This window comes from Pyxicephalus adspersus, chromosome Z (assembly GCF_032062135.1).
Source record: "Pyxicephalus adspersus chromosome Z, UCB_Pads_2.0, whole genome shotgun sequence".
Lineage (NCBI taxonomy): Eukaryota > Metazoa > Chordata > Amphibia > Anura > Pyxicephalidae > Pyxicephalus > Pyxicephalus adspersus.
The window spans coordinates 6,083,590-6,101,927 of record NC_092871.1 but is presented as its reverse complement, the minus strand read 5'-3'; the positions used below and the strand labels follow the sequence as shown (position 1 = coordinate 6,101,927).

At 38.5% G+C, this 18,338-nt stretch overlaps 1 protein-coding gene across 1 annotated transcript in view; it reads left to right on the top strand.

Moving 5' to 3' along the window:
- Positions 1 to 18,338, top strand: part of DIAPH2 (diaphanous related formin 2) — a 659,108-nt gene that overhangs the window by 425,819 nt on the left and 214,951 nt on the right. The window lies entirely within an intron of this gene.

Sequence of the window (18,338 nt, the reverse complement as noted above, 5' to 3'; positions counted from 1 at the left end):
CAGCCAAAGCAGAATGAAATGGGAAAAGGAATGAGATCCATTGGGAGAGATTAATGGCTTGTCGTAGCCACTTCTGAAAATTCCAGTTCTCTGGCTGTTGTGCTGACCCTGTGCCTTTAATATTTTTATATTAAGCAACCAACTACTAATATGAAAATGGATAGATGAAGAATACCAAAGGAGGGATATTTCCAGATGCAGCCGGACTTTTATCTATCCGTTCACGTTCTTATATTATTGTCATTTTTAATATTAATATTGACAGTGCAGTCAGCATTATTATCTTATTAGAATTACATTTACCAGACTTTATTATTTTATCTAATTTTTTTTTTAATTTTGGGTAGATTTTTTTCCTTTATAACACATTTTAGAAGACAGAAGTCGAATTTATCTGGCTGTACGGAGCTAGAGAAATGTCATTCCTGATATATTCCTAGTAATGTGAGTTCGTGTCAGCTAAACTAAGTTTTATGAACAAAGCCTGCCTTTATTAATATTAATATGGATGCCGTTCCAACTGTAAGGATAGTTCATAAAGAAAAAAAAAGTGTGATCGTCTGAAATATGTTAATGCGGCATTTATGAGAGCGAGGTAAATGCACATGTTGGGAATCGTGTTACTTGTTTAGAATTTACAGCACTTGGAAGGTTTCAGATGCGATCAGAAATTTAAATAAATAAATCATTTTTTTTTTTTAAAGAAGCAGTCCTGGGTATTCCCAATTTGCTTTTTATTGTGACATTTATCTGAACAGGCCTTTTTTTCTTTGCCCTGTTTGCTCTGCCACCTGAAATTTACAATATTTCTACCTTCACTACCCATCCTACGTGTCTTCTGATTTTCAGTATAACCAAATAAGGAATATATTTGGAAACAAATCTAATTTTGGGAAAATGTTGAAAATTATAAAAAATAAACATAGTAAAATTTTGGTGGTTTAGCTAGTTTTTACTGTGCTGGAGCATTATGTACCTCGGGGGTGGGAACTGAGGACTCCCTAAAGCTTTGCGTCAAAAAATATATAAATATATAGTGTAATTGCTTATGAATATAAATCCCACACTTCAAACCCCTCTAAAAATTATTAAAATGTTTTTCTTGTGTTTGGCTTTTTAAAATTTGGATGGTTTCACAATTTAACTGTGTACATCTTGGCAAAGGGATAATGTGGCAATCTTTCTCTTTAAAAACTTCACTTTTGTTGATAAACTGCAAGAATATTAACAAATTTTGTCACAGATTCATACTCTATACTTTCTAATCTGACGAAAACACCATTCCACCGCATCTTTTGAAAAATACATCCAAAATGAAAGTTTCCGATTCATTATAATCCGCTTATGCAGCTTCCATGCTCCAATGAGGAAACCTTTATGCATCTCTTTAAAAGTAATGAACCCTTATGGGGTTGCTCTTTAAATTAAAAATCAATTTGCAGAGGAATCCAAAAATTTGGACTTTAGGAAAATCGGCAAACCAATCACAGAAGGATGAACTTGACATGTCTAGGGGTTTTGCGTACATCAATGATTTATAGCAGTGTTTTTCAACTTTTTTTGAGCCACGGCACATTTTTTTACATTGAAACAATCCTGCGGCACACCACAAATCAAAAATGTTACAAAATGACACTCTGTAGCTAATTCTTTTGTCTCTAAGAACAAACAAGAAAACTATGTTACCTACTGCCACCCACTGACATGGAAGAGTATTACATTACTCTGCCAGTCACTACAGCACAGACACTCGACAATGGTAATTAGATAATTTCCCATGGTACACCTAAAGATCTCTCATGGCACACTAGTGTGCCGCGGCACAGTGGTTGAAAATCACTGATTTATAGGATACCTCATAGGTACCATTTTTGACACTTTTTAGAAAATAACAGTGGCTGCAGATTGAAATTTGAAAGTATTGTTTAATATCCAGTTGACTTCCAGAAGTCAAGGCATAAGAGAATCTGAAGCTTAGATAAGGTACAGTTGTAATAGCGTGTAATCGAGGCCAACCGGTGTATAAAAATCCAACAAGGTGGACAATGTTCCCTGAAAGCTCCACAAACAAGAATGCTTCCATCTTCCCATGGATCAAAAACCCAGCCATCTTTTGTTTGACCTGGGCAATTGTAGGAGTGGAGGCCCTCCAGAAGTGAGGAGGAAGTTCAACAGGTGAAATTGAATGTTAGTGCAGCTAGATGGCTTGAAGTTAAGGAGGTCTTCTGATGGACAAAAACCCTAGCATCATTTGATGCACTCCAATCCAGTAACACTTTATCTTGTGCATGGTGTATTATAATTAGTATATATATTATATTATATTATATTATATTATGGTATTATGATGGCTTTGCTACAAGATGCAAGATACTACAAGATTTTTTCTTTTTTGCATGTGTTGGAGTCTCCTTTTGTACAATCGTGCTGTTTACATCTCCTTCTCTCCGTAGTGTCACCTGCGTACCTGCTCAGCACGATCTGTGTGACGTGAAAAGTTTGACTTGCTAGCGAGGTTTAGCTTTGATAGTATTGCAGCAGCCAGCAGGAAATAGGTTATTTCAGTCTAAGACAATTAAAACTTTTTTTTCTCCTCTTTTTTTCTTCCTTTCTCCTGTGAACCTGGAGCGCTTTTTTACATTTGCAATTCAAGCGGCCTTGGCGTTCGAATCTATTTGCATATCGTGAAGCCTTTCAACACGTTTTTGTTCCACGTGAACTTGTTTTGTTCTAAAATAACATTTGCAAGGCAGCATTTGCCACCTCTGAATACAGCTCTACCCTGCTCGTGTGGTTTCGGCTGCATTCGCAACACCGGCCTCCATTTGATCAGATGAACGAGGTCACCTCTGCGCTTTGAACACTGCGCTGCACTGCGATTCAAGCTAATTCCTTCCTTTATTCTCTTCTGCCTCAGCGTGATAGCTGCATCCCTCATGGCTGGCAGCCTATACACCACTATTTTTAGGAAGTCTGGATATCATCCTCTCTCTGATTTTAAGCTTTGCCTTTTATCCAAAACTACCATTTTGTTTCAAATTTTTTTATGAACATGGACAGTTTAAAGCAGAACTAAACTAAAAATAAAGAAAATATACTTTCCTTTAATCCCGCAGATCATTGATGGTGCTGGTCCTTCTCACGATCAGGTCCCGCATCATCCTTCTTCATCCCGGTTTAGAGAAAGCACCGGGGGCCCCCATCTTCTGTCTTAAATCTTCTTTGGTCTTCTTTCTACGTCACCCGATTTATCACTGTGTATGCGTGAGATCGGCATCTCCTTCCCCCTTGGTAGAAAAATGCCCCTTCTGTGCTGAGATCAGGACAAGCCCAGAAGGAGCAGCCAGAGCTTCCCAGAATGCATGATGTAGGTATGGCCCGGTGATCCAGATTCAAAGGGGCGGTGCAGACCCTTTTTTTTTTTTTTAAAAAAAAAGGGTGTTGCACTTAAAACAAAGAAAAAAAAAAAAATTTAATTTTTAGAAGGGTTGTCTACCATTTTATGTAAAGTAAAAATGTTGAGTTTAGGTATGCTTTAAGTGAACCTAGATACATTTTGGCATAGCAAATAGATACGTTTTCTGAAATTTGGGATACCTGGATTATTTTTAAATTTATTAGTGTATCAAGCCATGTTTGCAAATCAGATACACTAAACCTAAAACCCAAGGAAGTTTTTTTTTTCCTTTTTTGGGTCCACTACCCATTACCATCTCAGTATGGTTTGATTTGTTTTTTTCTCTGGAAAATGTAAATGTTAAATTTTAATATGCTCTTTATTATAACCTGGATATGTAATAGGTTGAGGTATTCCTTCTGTATGACTGTTTATATATAGTATGAGTCTCTATATATAAGTATTATATAATATTACCCAAATATGCCTTTGTTGTTGAAAGTTACACATGGACCAAACATAGTTACCAATGTTATTTTATTATTTTTGTCAAAAAAGCTTTAAGTGTGAAAAAAAATTTAGCATGAAGAGACTAAGTAACTACTTGGTACCTCTATGTATTGAGCAGTATGTGATTCGCGTAGCAGCGCTGGGCCAATCAGTGCATAGTTCTGTGCAATCCATGAATCTGGCAACCTGTATATGGTTATGGCGGGCCCATTGAGGTGGACCTGTTGCAGTATCCTGTGTGTAAAAAGCAGTGAATCAACTAAAAGCTAAAGCTGAGTCTTGGAGATATTTTGCCTTCTATGGTTACTCGTTCATTAATGTAACAGACCAGTCATGGTTGGTTGGAAGAAAAGGTAGGGTGCTGTATGTGATTTTTGGGCTATGGAGGAAGCAAGTAGATGATGCTGGGTATTCTCTAGCCAGGAAATATGGTGGTGGGCTCTTATTTAATTTGCTGCAACTTATAATGAGACTGGAAAGAACCCTGGGGAGGGTTTACTCATCTCTAATAAGGTTTTCCATAGCATGCTCAGATCAACCAAGTTCCATGGTTGGTTGGCTGGTTGGCTGAAGAAGTTGCCTGCTCTTCGGAGGTCATGAAGGCGGAATGACAAAAAGTAAGCCACAGCAGCCAAAAGTTTACATCCTAAGTCTAAAGGAACAAAGACTCAAGGTAAGGATTTACAGCTGAGGGGTTGAGAAGGCAACTGAATGTCCTACTTTGCCCTGCATGGGCAAAGCTCTGGTTCATTAAAATGTATATATATTTTCATGTTTCCAAGTAATGTTTAGGTGTAACACTTCCTGGTGTTTATCTCTTGTGAGATCACAGTTCTTATCTGAAATTGTCTGATTTATCAAAGCTTTCCAAGACTGGAGAAGATAGACTATCACAGGAGAACCTGGATGATCCAGCAAATCTGGAATGGATTTGTTACTTTTATTTGCTTTTAATTGGTTGTTTTAAATCTTGGACCAGATCCTTTCTAATTTGCTGGACCACCCAAGTTCTCCCATAATAGCCTATCTTCTCCAGTCCTGGGGAACTTTGATACATCAGACCCAGAGGAGAAGCTTAAAGTGTGCAATGAAACCAGAGTCAGCAATTTCACTCCAGGAGAGGAACCTGTACAACTGTGCATGACTGAAGGTGAGTTTGGAGGGCAGATTTAATGAAGGAAAGGCTAGAGGGCAGATTTGTTATAGGGAGGGCTGAAGGGAAGATTAAATCTAAAGCTTTCTCTTTCTGTTCTTGCCTGTTCTTGTGACAAATGGCAGCTCACAGTTCATGTTTTTTAATGTTAATGTTTATTTTCAGTGACTCTAATAAACTTGATTGAGATTTACAGCTTTCTATAATGTGCACAATACTCTCCTTTTTTATTTACACTTGCTGAATGTGAGTGTTAATCTCAATTTTTAATGGGAAGCAAGGTTTTTTTAAAAGAGCAGAAATGTCACACTATTGCAATAATTGCACTTTTTTTATTAACACTAAATACAGTTTTAGCCAGAACTATTTTTTGGGGAAAGGTTAGGTCAGAGATGGTCAACCTAATTTGGGGGACCTCAACTGCAGCCACTGACATCATCAAAGGGCTGCATGAAAATGTAATTATACCAAACATTATCAGAGACTGCAGACTTACTAAAGCAGATGTGCAGAAACTGAGGATATTCTAGAAGAGGTGGTTAGGGACTACAGAAGTGCTATAAGAGATGGTCAGAGATCATCCATGACCAAACATATTATAATAATTGTTGGAGAAAGAAGATGTGTTTTGTGAGATAGCTGCAGACCATAGACATGCGATAGGACATTGTCAAAGACTATGGACATACAAGGAATGGTAAGAGCCTGCAAGTATGCTACAGAAGATGGTCAGAGATCAGGCATGACCGAACATACTATAGACGTTATTAGAGAAAGGAGCTTGATGAGACCGCCACAGACTGTAGACAAGCAATATGACATGGTCAGAGACTATGGACATTCTAGAAGAGGTAGTTAGGGACTACAGATGTGCAAGTAGAGATGGTCACAGATGGTCCATGACCAAACTTACTATAGAAGTTATTGGAGAAGCTTAACGAGACAGACTGCAGATATGCAATGAGATGGTCAGAGACTATGGACATATTAGAAGAGATTGTTAAAGACTGTAGGTATGCTATGGGAGATAGGAGATCATGCATAACCAATTATATTATGTGAGTTATTGCAGACTAGGACAGTGCTTCATGAAACCGTCACAGACTGCAGACAAACAATAGGAGATGGTCAGAGACTACTGTCGTACTACAAGAGATGGTTGCTGACTGCAAGTATGTTACAGGAGATCATGCATGATTATCATGCTATAGGGGATCCAGGCGTTAATACATGTCAATGCAAAGTACCATAACATTCAGCAACATATGGTCCATTATAGTGTGAGTACAGCAGAGACAAGAAGAACTAAGATGAGGACCATGCACTTGGGAGCTTACACTATAGAGGGACTGAGGATGAAGTCACATGGTAAAACAACACTGGCCATGGCAGCAAGTTAACATGGTGGGCTGCAGACAGTCAGGCATCAGTCAAAAGATTTTTAGCTTACACAGGATCATGGGCTCCCCTTAATTGGCTCAGTGCTGCCACATACTTCTCCAGGTATGGAAGTACTAAATGTGTCCAAGTTCAATGTTACATAGAGCAGCAAGAGAGCATAGAATGGAGGTGGGGAATGCAAAACCTTGAAGCTGGTAATGCAAGTCAGAATAAGGCCAACTGCAGACAAGTCTAAGTGATCCCGGGTGTATCTCAAATTATGCCACCACCAAAAAAAACGTAATGTCCCAGTATAATTATTTTTGTATTTATGATGTTTGAATGCTTTTTCTTAGTAAATGTTTTTGATTTTTACTGCCTAAAAACTCCTCTGTCTTCCTACATAATTATTTGGTTGCATAGTTATTTTAGGAGGTGGCAGTATAATTAGCACATATTGATAACATTATTGATAACAGTGACTCTCACATTCACATTTCTTTTTGCACCCCATAACTGCACTGCACTGCAACATCTCCCAATGGTTTCAATGATAACCGGCACTTTGGGGCAGATAAGGACTGATTGGCAGTTAAGGACTGATTGGCAGTGTTGAACCACAAAACTAATGGAATAAAAGGACAGCTTGTGCTTAAAAAATTTTTTTGGTAACTTTTTAGGAAGGAGAAGTCCAGACAAGGACACTATTACATTATTACAATATTAAAGGACAGTTTTTATCCATCCTTACAGTTTCACTTTAATTTGAAACCCATGACTGCCCATCAAAGCCTTCAATGCAGAATATTGTTTGAAGGTTGGATTCACATCTGTTCTTGCAGTATTGTGCTGTGAATCGCGTTATTCATACCACCAGGTGTGGTACTTTGTGCATTGTGGTGTCATTCATGTAGAATGCAACCCAATACATACTTTTGTGCACTGTGGTGTACTACGCTGCTTAAAATGCTACAGGTGCTGATTTGTCCATTGAAAATGACTGCATGGTAATGGAACCGTAGCATCTATTCCTGATATTGAAACTCCATCCCTGATCGCAGTGCCTTTTATTCAATATAAATAATTTTTCTCAGATTTAATATTTTTCCTCCTTTTGCGCTTCTCACATTCCAGGAATTTAGAGCAAATATAGTTGAAGGAAGCTGTACGCAGCACCAGAGCTGGCCTTTTGATGTGCGCCGGCTGCCAGTACATTCGATGGCTCTTTCCACCTTGTCTGAGGGAATAATAGATCAAAATAGATGACTTCAATTCTGTGTCTCAGTAACACAACAATCCGGAGCATCTATCACCTGCATAATGCCCTGGATTCAACCTGAGCATGAATCGCCGCTCTGTCCTGAATGATGTTGATTCTTGTGAAAATTATGATAGAGGGTTGCTGTATTCTCATCTATGGAATCATTCCAGACCGGCGCCCGAGGTCGGCACTGCAAACCTTACAAATGGAAAAAAATAATGCAAAAAGGGATATGGTCATATTTATATAAGATATCCTTGTCTATATAAAGTTCTACTCTCATCCTCGTTATTTTAGGTTTGGTGGGGCTGATTTATTAGGGAATAAGAAATAAGGAATTTAGGCTGTTTAATTAGCAAAGTGAATTATTCCCATAAAGGGTTGCTTCAGTTTAGTCATTGTGAATATTCACTATGCAAATAATCCCCAATCACATGCAAGGAAATCCTTAAAAAAATTAGAATTTGTGTTTGCATATGATTGGAGGGCTGAAGTCAGCAGAGCCGCACCTCTATCACTAAGTCAAGTATCCCTTGCAGGGGATAATTCATTTTGTGAAGTGAACAGCCTATATTCATTTATCATATCAGCATAAAGGGCCTATTATAAAAAATGCCATTTTAATACCCAATTGCTGCTTCTGCTTCATTTTTAAAAATCTGATGTTTGTAATTCTAGATTTATAAAAGGGCAATCAGATTTTGTATAATGGCAATCAGCGATTGTGGTTTTTATTGCATTTACACCAAAGTGGAAATCCCAATAATGGCATAACTGATCGCCAGGTTTGAAAGTGGCAAATACAGCCATTCATTCATATGGCAACTGGCATCACCAAAAAGGAACGATTTACCATCTATGTGCCATCCATACGACAAGTGTTCTGCAGAGTTCCAAGTCCCTGAGTGTTGTTTTTGACTCCAGAAAAGTGTAATACTTTTACCAAGAGAATTTTCTTTTTAGCATAAATTAGTTCATAATAATTTAACACTTATATAATATTTTTTTTTTGATGTAGGTCGAAAACCATAAAAAAGTCTGAAAAGTTATTAACTGGAGGGTGAAAGGTTACCAAACAATACCCAGGTCAAGTAAGAAGTGAGAATTGCAATTGATAGATGAGACAGCCGTTGCAGAAGTTTGCTATTGTGACTTGCTGGCACTGTAATTATACAGCATTGCAGCTCTTTCAGAATGATGCAAAACCTTAACAATGTATCAGTGCAGCAACGTTTATTACAGAACCTAATCAGGTTTTCATTTTTGGTGGCCAGCATTGACTCCCAGAACATTACCTGGACCAGGAATGGTGCCAATACTGACCTCCAGAAAATTACCTGGACCAGCAATGGTTCTAACACTGACCTCCAGAAAATTACCTGGACCAGCAATGATGCCAACACCAACTTCCAGAACATTATCTGCCTGACTGCCATACTGATCCCCTCAACAATCAAAGACATGGCTACCATGCTAGTCCATTTGTTTAAACATTCAACAATGATCCTGCATAGGTATAGTTAATACAAAACTGAAAACCCTGATCTACAATGTAATTCTAGATGAGGGACTTTTTTGAAGACCAAGGATTGGCATAGCAGAGAGGCAACAAGTACCTTCAGTAGGTCAGCAATGGCTATGGATTTCCTTAATTATGAGATTTCACCATGAATACATACCTGCTACAGAATTTGTAATTCATCCTCTCTAGATTTAGAGATATACCACATAGCATGGCTTTACTTGTCAGGCTAGGGTACCTGTATTTTCTCTGCTGCAGTTAAGTGGCATTTACTGGTCTTGCCAGCGCCACCAACCTATGACTGGGCAGTGAAAGCAGCAGGCCGATAAGCTAATCTGTCATTCTGCTCTCTCCTCCTGCTTTAGAAGTTGCTTAAAATAAAATGCCAGAAAATGATGAAGGTGTAACAGGTACTTCTGACCCACTGGTATGGTAAACATTTACCTAAATAATTTTCTAAGATACACTATTAGCATGGAAGCCTAAGAGATGTCAATCATTTTGCATTGCCTGCCTGTTGCTTTTAGGAAGTCATACACAAAGCTGTTTATTGCATGAATGTCTATATTTCAGTAGGAGTAATGTACAGTAAAGAAATATACGATAGGGTTAAAAACATGGCTGCCACCTAACGGTGTTTCCCCTATTCCTGCTTAATTTTTATTGCTCTCCAAGTAAGTTGAAAGTCTACAGTCATTAATTCTGGCTTCTAATTTAGCGCCATCAAGGTTAAAAAGGGTATGACGGCCATTAGGGCTGAAATGATTTCATGTATGAAGTCAGAACAATGAGCTCCATCAATAACCACTTCCCCGTCTAATGGTCCTGATAGAGTTAGTGCGTTCGCGCAGTAATGAGTCTTTGTCGCTGCGGTGTAATGGGAACCGGTGCGGTGATAATGGGAGTTGTATCACATTTTATCTATGTATCATCGGCTCTCATTTTCACATACATCAAAACTCTAATCAAGATCTCCCTCGGATTAAATGTTAGATCTCAAGGAACACAACTTGGAAAAAGGAGAAACTGAAGAGTTGACACAAAGGCAGCGTTAAAGAGCACCTTAATAGCTTCAGGAAAAAATAAAGGGTGCAAAATATAACTTTGCAAGCAAAATGCTTAAAGAACACAAACCATCTGCAGTCCCAGAAGTGCAAAATATCTCAAACTCCCATTTTACTGCTTTGGTTGTTTTTCATTGAAGTGTTGCCTTAATATGATTGCACCCAAAGATCACCTTGCATACGACAGCCTCATAAAAAACAAAATCAGCAAGAATTTTTAAAGTATATATAAAGTTTCCAAGAAGCTTATTTTGGTTCCTTAAAGAGATAACAGACCTTATGTGCATTTAACTTATGTTACCTGTAAAAGACTTGGGACTGCTGTTGGGTGACACCGTCTTGGATGTGACGTTAGCAGGCCAAGAAGACTCCGAGTTGGGACTATAATTACATTTCATGCTCTTGCAGACAGTTAAAATCATTTATCCAATTCCCCTGGCTCTGTCAAGTTGTGTTGGACCCAGACCCATCCATGTCAGATTTCAGTGAAGCATTTACCACTGGAGGAATAAAGAATAGGGTAGGGGCTTATTGTGAGTCCTAAAATCAAGCAGGTAACTATTTCAATGCATGGTAGCCTTATTGCAAGGAAACTAGAGGATATGGCATTAGCAGTTTAATGTAAATAAATCCACAATCATAAAAGCCCACCCAATCACATCTACAGGGCTAAAAAGATGGCACCCCCAACTGACTCCTATCCTCAGCCATGTGTTCTGGGCTTACCTGTACCCATGGCTGCCATGAGAGAGGGACAAGGGTTCTTCTGTATAGGGCCCCAATCCAAAAAGCTTGACTTTTGCATTGCAGGAACTTTTATACATGGGGAAAGGAGGCAGGAAGTTTACTTAGTATGTGGTCCGTAATTTTCAGATGGCAGTACTACCTTTCCCCCCCATAGGCTTTTTGGTAACTCCATGGTGGGTGTCAGGTTAGAGAGCGATGAGGATACAGCAAACTTTGAGGCACTGATCTCCCCTGTGGGATGTGAACCAGGAAGATCGGAGTGCTTCCAGGTTCAGTGTTGTCATTCCCAAGTCATCGCTGGCTTAGTAGAAGCTAATCAGGCTTTATATGATTGTTTCATTGCTAAACCATCATCTCAGTCCAAAAAGCAAGCAAGACCCTGGAAGATGCAAAGATCGCTCCTTCTGGAGAGAAAAGCAGATAAAGGAATTACACAATGAAAACACTTGAGCTGGTCTATTTCTTTTTAATTTTTCTACCACAATATCCTCTTCCCACCAAGCTTCTTCTCCAACAATTATAATTTAGCACATGAAACATTTTTGTTCCTGCGAGTGCAACTTTTCTTTTTATGATTCCTTTTTCCCCTTTTAAAAAGTAATACCAGTTTATCCTAATGATCCAATAGTTTCACTTATAAATTAGCCTTTCATCAAGCAATTGTTTTGCTTCTGTGTTGTCAGATAATAATACAATTTTCCTGCCTTTTAATGAAACATGCATGGGCACCACAAAGATCAAACGTCCGTGTTTTACTTGTTAACTAAAAGGCCTGTAATGTTTTGCCAAGCTGGTGAGTGCTTGTCATCTTCTCATTTGAATAAAAAAAAGCATTGTGTACATTGCAAAGCTTTTAACTTGGTTATTTAACATTTTGCACAGGCTGCAGTTTTTCAAAGTTATGAGTTACAAACTTTTAGCTAGGGTGATTAGTGAAAGTTTAAAAAGTTGTGTGGCTTGCTTTGATTGGTGCAAACTTTGCAAAATGTTGCCAAATAGACATGTTGGTACTTTTTTACACTGACTTCATTTATCCAGTACATTTAACAGCTGCACTTTGAACCTAATACTAGCAAATGATGAATAATTTCTCAGCCCAGCCCTGATGATGGGGGATTGTTGATGCCCAAAATATGTTGGAAATTTTTGCAACAAATCTACAAAGCTTTTTTAGGAAACCGTTTGGCTATCTCAATACATTTTTGACCTGATAAGATTTTACTCTTTCCAAATGGAGGGGAGCCTTCAATTTACCCACAGATGTTTCTCTCTAAATATATACTTGGCAAATGACTGTGTTCCACATCTCTCGGAGTGGTGCCACCATACTTGGTATGATTTCTGGTGAATGTAGAGCTGGAGAAAATCTTAGAATAGGAGACCTTTTGTAAGAGGACCGTCTCCTAACATTTTGGCTGCACTTTATTCCCCAGAACTCGTACCAGTAGAATGGTGACGTCCTTCTTACCTTAGCATTGCTGTTGGGGGCGAGTGGTTTTTTTTTAGGTTTTTTTTTTTTTAAGATAATTATACTCTTAATTGTTGGTGATTTTGGAAGGGGGTCCAGACTGTGTAAGAGAACTATAAAAAAACAAAAAAAAAAAAACATTTGGATAGAAGCAAACCAGGGTATATTGTATGGCTTATGCTTATTGGCAACTCACATGTATAATAGGCCCATAAGGGGCAAAAGAAATTAACCTGTGAAAGTAAATAAGTTGGCTAAACTGAAAGCTCCAATTGGTTTGGAAGGATAGAAACCTTGGGTGTACAAAAGAGTGTAGAAATAAACAAATGACTCCTATCAAAACTGCATTGTTGCAAATGTATCCAACATGCTTTGAAGCATTATTAGGCCTCCTTTTTCATCAGGGCTGGAAAATTTTTTACTAAGTCACTGGTATAAAGTGCAAAGTGTCACCGTGAGGTGGCTTATAAGGCCACAACTGTTTAGCAGCAACATTGATAATAATTATGAAAATAAATCGGCCCCTTTTTAGGGGGAATACTAGTTAACCTACTATGTTATCTAACCTATGTTTTTGGGATGAAGGCGAAAAACAGAATACCCAGAGGAAACCCACACAAACATGGGGAGAACATACAAACTCTGTGCAGGTAGTGTCCAGGCGTTACCTTTGTGTCCAACCTTGGAACCCCAGTGCCACAAGGCTGGAGTCCTAGCCACAGAACAACTTTGCCATATCTTATTGCTAGAGCCACTTTATTAGGTAAAATATATGAATAGCTGCTTATCAAGTTGACAAACTGGTTTAGAATATGCCGTTCTGCAGACTTCCGCTTCTGTTTTGCACTCTTTATGAAGGTCACCACACTGGTGACCTCCTGAGAACTTCAAAATCTCCATTCTGGAAGCCTACCTTGATTCTTCCTCTTTCTGCTAATTAGTGTACAGATCAGACGCTCTCACAAAAAGTCTGTAAGAGAAGATCAAAATAACCCAATATTATGCATGTTTTCTTTATGTTTGTCTTGAACAAATGTTTCTCTTTAACTTCATGAGTCAATGTTAAATCAGGACAGCTCTGTTCTCTTCCATCCACCGGCAGAGTTTGGTAACTAGTGGCCATAACATTTTGCCGTGTTTGATAACATAAGCGCCTTATAGACACAGATAAGGGTGATCTCTACCCAGCTGTGTTCAAACACGATATAGATACTCTTGACTGGTGGCTCGGTCCGGTGACCTTTACCCCCTACTGATATAAGACGCCTGCCTTCCCAAGATAAGACCACCTGTAATATGGCTTTGTGCCCCCCTTTTCCTCCTAATAGGACTTCTAAAGGAATAAACCGGGCCTTGAAGATTTGCTGGTTCTTCTAAATAGCTTAGTGAAATAAAACGTCTATTTGAAGGTGCATGAAATTAACGTGACATCCGCTGTTGTTCAAAATTCCTCAGTTTTCTTGCCAAACAAGTATATAACAGCACAGAGCACATGTAGTCATGGATCCGACTCCCTACCGCAGCTCACAAAAACTAACTAAATGTCTTCATGCACAAATGTAACCAAAATAAATTCATTCTGCTCTTTAATAGTAAAGTAGGCCTATAGTCAAATACTTGAAGTGAACCTGTTTCTTGCTCAGGCAGTTTATACATATCTTCTCTTTGATTCTCCACTTTGCCATTTGGCCCCCGTGAGAGAAGAGAGGAAGGCTTTTTTGAGCTTCGCCTTGAGAATTGGATTCTTTGCCATTCTGAAACGTGGCCTTGTGATGCCTTCTTTACTTTATGAATAAAGAAAAATATTTTTTCATAAGGAAAATGTCCTGGTGGAAATTTCTTCTTTGTAAGCTCCAAATTGAAACACAGTGCTGAAGACATTCTTCCCACCTCATGGTTTAGTACGAATGCCAGAGCAACCAATTAGTGCTTTCCCCTGCGGAATAGACACCATACTTGATATATGGAATTACCATGGTCCAAGCAGAGCTGCACAGAAAGAAAGTAATGGTCCAGGATCCTTCCAGCACCTAGAACAATGTTTCTCAACAAGTGTTCCATGGATCCTTAGGGTTTTTCAATAGGTTGCCAGAGGTTCCATGAGTAGTTTGTGCCCTTCAGTCAGTTTAACAAACATCAATGATCTTTTTGGTCTTCCGTCTGGGTGATATTCTCACTGGTCAGCAATGTAAGAGACAGTCTTCCCATTGACCACCATTTTAACATACTGTGAGCTGTGGATATAATAATTATAGCAGGGGTTCCTGATAAGACCTGGCATTCCCCCCATGCTAAAAAGGTTAAGGCTGACCTAGAGCTTGATTAGCATGACCCTGGTTGCTGGGGACTTGTGATCAACTAAACAAATTCCTACATTTTAGGCCATACTGCATGTCCAGTACTAAAGAGAACCCACCTTTTCTCCAGGTCCATTTAAATGAAGTCTCCATTATTTAGTTAATGTATTTTAACTGGGGATATTTTCTCCCGTCCTTAGATATATACACAACAAAACTTTATTGATCCATTAAGGACAGTCATTTTCAAAGTCCCCTTGTTTTTCAAATACACAACATTTGATGTATAAAAGCTTCCTAATGAGGTTCTAAAGCCACCATGAAATCAAAGCCACTCGCATGAAATTTGATTTTTGATCTATGGAGGGAAGAAAGAGTAAAGTTATACTTTAGGCAAGAGAATCACCTGTGAGGAGGCCTCTGCAATCTGGCTGCTGAATTGTGCTACCTGTTCACACACTACTTTCACTCATTTTCTGGGATCAGCCTTTCTATTCCTGTTTTCAGAAACCGTTAAAGTTCTGTTCTACACGATATCAGTATCAGAATGCTACTTGGATGTATAAAACATTCAGAGGGTTCCATAAAATATAGATGAGAAGAAAACGAATGTCATTTTTTTTTTGCTTCATTTGCATCTTGCTACCCAGAATGCCTCGGTGAAAGCTTACCACAGTGTGACAAGTGAGCCAATTAAATGCAAGTAACTGTGCTGGAAGTACATCCATACTCTAGAGTATTTTGACATTGCTTAGGATGCAGCGAGAGTCTGGGAAAAAAGAAAGGAATAAAATTGATCTCTGAGACCTGATGCCATCTGCAACATTTTTATATAAGACCAGCAGTTTTTGTGGTGTTCCAGGGACAGATTAGGAATATACTGAGATAAAAATAGCATTTGCTGTTTGCCTTGGGAATGCAGCTGCCAGTAAAGCAATTAACATTTACATTATGGATCACAACTTTTGTGGAATAATAGGTTTAGTGGATTGTAGAGTGTTTGATGTAACTTAGCAGATGTTAGGAAATGCTGCTCTGTATCAAAACAGATCCTTGAAGGTTCAAAAGCTTAAGATGGGCTAGTAAATTAACGAGCACAATGGCTAATTTAAATTAACACTTTCAGGTAATGTTAAAAAGTACTGATAAAATCTGAAAGCTTTGAACATCACATTGAGACAATCCTATATGTGTCTATAAAGAAATAAAGTTATTATTCCCTGCCCATGAAGAACTGGAGCTACACATAAGTGCCTGCCCATGAGGAACTCACACTATCTATAGTGTACTCAGGAGGTAGTTGAATCATTTATATGTATGGCTGCTCTATAGGAATCCTGAAACATTATTATTAGTGCAGTCTTTTAAGTATCTGCTCATGAAGAGCTGGAGCCCTTTATATTAGTATCTGCCCATGAGGAACCTGGAACATTTATATCTCTGTTTCCTACAAAGCACTTCTATTATTTCCTGCACTTAAGGAATACAGGTTATGTCCCTGCAAAAGAGGAGATTAAAGTCTTCATGCTAGTGCCTGCCCATGAGTAACTATTTATAACCACTATTATATAACATTTTACACCTGAACATGTATAATATTTATACCTGAAATAAATGTAAGTAGTTTATATTATTACCTGCTCTCACAGAAATTGAACAACTAATTTGTCATATCACTTTTCATGGTACTGAATGTGGTCTTTTTCATGGACAGAAAATAAGCACACATATATTTCACACATAATTTTCCTTTATTATATATATACATATACAAGGCTTCAACTTATCCCTTGTCCCACTTACCCTTCTGACCTGGTAGAAAAATACCCCCTAGCTGCTCTCTTCACTCCTCAAATAACCTACTAATGGCTTCCTCACTAATAACCTCATCACATGCACAGCTCCAAGACTTTCTAGAGCTGTCCCGATTCTCTGGAATGGTTTTCCTCCTCCTTCTTGCCCTTAAAATAGCACTCAAAACCCATCTTTTCAAACCTGACTACCCATCTTCTGTTTTCTCAACCCACCATTCTCTATCACTCCCTCTATTGTAAGTTACTTCTTCCACCTTAGATTGTTAGCTCCTCGTGGCAGGGTTCTCTCCTCCTCCTGAGTCGCTGCCTGTATCTGTTTGTCATTTTCAACCTCTTTTTATCGTACAGCACTGCATACTATGTTGACTCCATATAAATACAGTTTATTATTATTTATAATAATAAATATCCCTTCGTCCATAAAAGAATGTTACTTCCCAATCTCTAAACCCTTCCTTCCTTTACAAATATCACTGCATTAAAGAATAAAAAAAATCCTTATTAAAAAAGTTTAACTTTGGGGTCTATTTTAAAGGAAATTAGCAAGTGAGAGTAGAATGCTAACTTGGTGTTTTTTGGTTCCAATATATTAGGATAGGTACAGCAATCTCTGTCCAGGAAATATGTAGGGGCCCTGAATAATGGCTGAACAAAAATGGTTTTATAATTCTGTAGGAACAAAGCAGATGAGGACTTTGACAGGGAGTTTTGTGTTCTTTGTAGGAGGAAATCGTTACCTGGAAGGGTTACCCTGAGACATTACTTAGCTTGCATGTTCTTAACATGAAATATTATATCAGATGATAGGTCTGCTTTAACTTATCATTTGCTAACACAGATGGTTACAGTTACTAAAAATGCAAGCTGCGGATAAGCTACAAAAACTGCCACTCCAAAAATTTGTTTTTCTGCTCTTTGATTGCAAAATGCTTAGGAAAAAAATGCATTTTTTGTTGCTTCTTAGAAACAGCCAGCTGTTTAATGATCTGTTCCATTCATCATGAATGACAAAAAAGTCACAGGGAGCTCACCCAGCCTGACAAGCTGTAAGGGGAGAAATGGGATAAAAGTGTCCGCTGGGAATCATTGATCTCCCGTTTCTGTCCCGCGGGGCTAGCATTGTGTGCCACACAAGTTAAAAATGAGCTTTTTTTTCTTTCCTTGTTTCTCAAAGCTGTATCAGCCAAAACAAGTGAATTATGGAAAGTATAACTGACACAACTTCTAGAATTATTTTTTAAGAAATTGCTGGAGCACCAGCTAAAATGTTCTTCTAAAACAATATATTGTGAAGATGTAGGGCCCCCCACATGAAGAGAAGGCATTCCCATGCTGGCTTTAGCTGTGCATGCTGTCTAGGCTTGCTCATTGTTGGCTGGCAATGATCGGTAGGGAGCCCGGATGTCTAAAAGAAAATCTAGAATGCCATTTTTTTTTCATCCTGGCATTTCTTTAGATTCTCCATACCTTTAATTACTGTATTTTAGTTTGCCTGGGGTGCATATAAATCCAGAGGAATGCAGGGGTGTCTCAGAGAAAGCACTGCATGCAGCGAGCAATTCATCTGCAGATGACTTTATAAAGGTATTTACAGAAATTTACCATGGCAGTAACCTTGCTAGTGTAAAATGGAACAGTTATCAACTGAGGATTGCCCTATTAGTCTTTATTTAGATCTTTATTTACCATGGGGCAACCCAAGTGGCCAGCCATGATCAAAGCCAT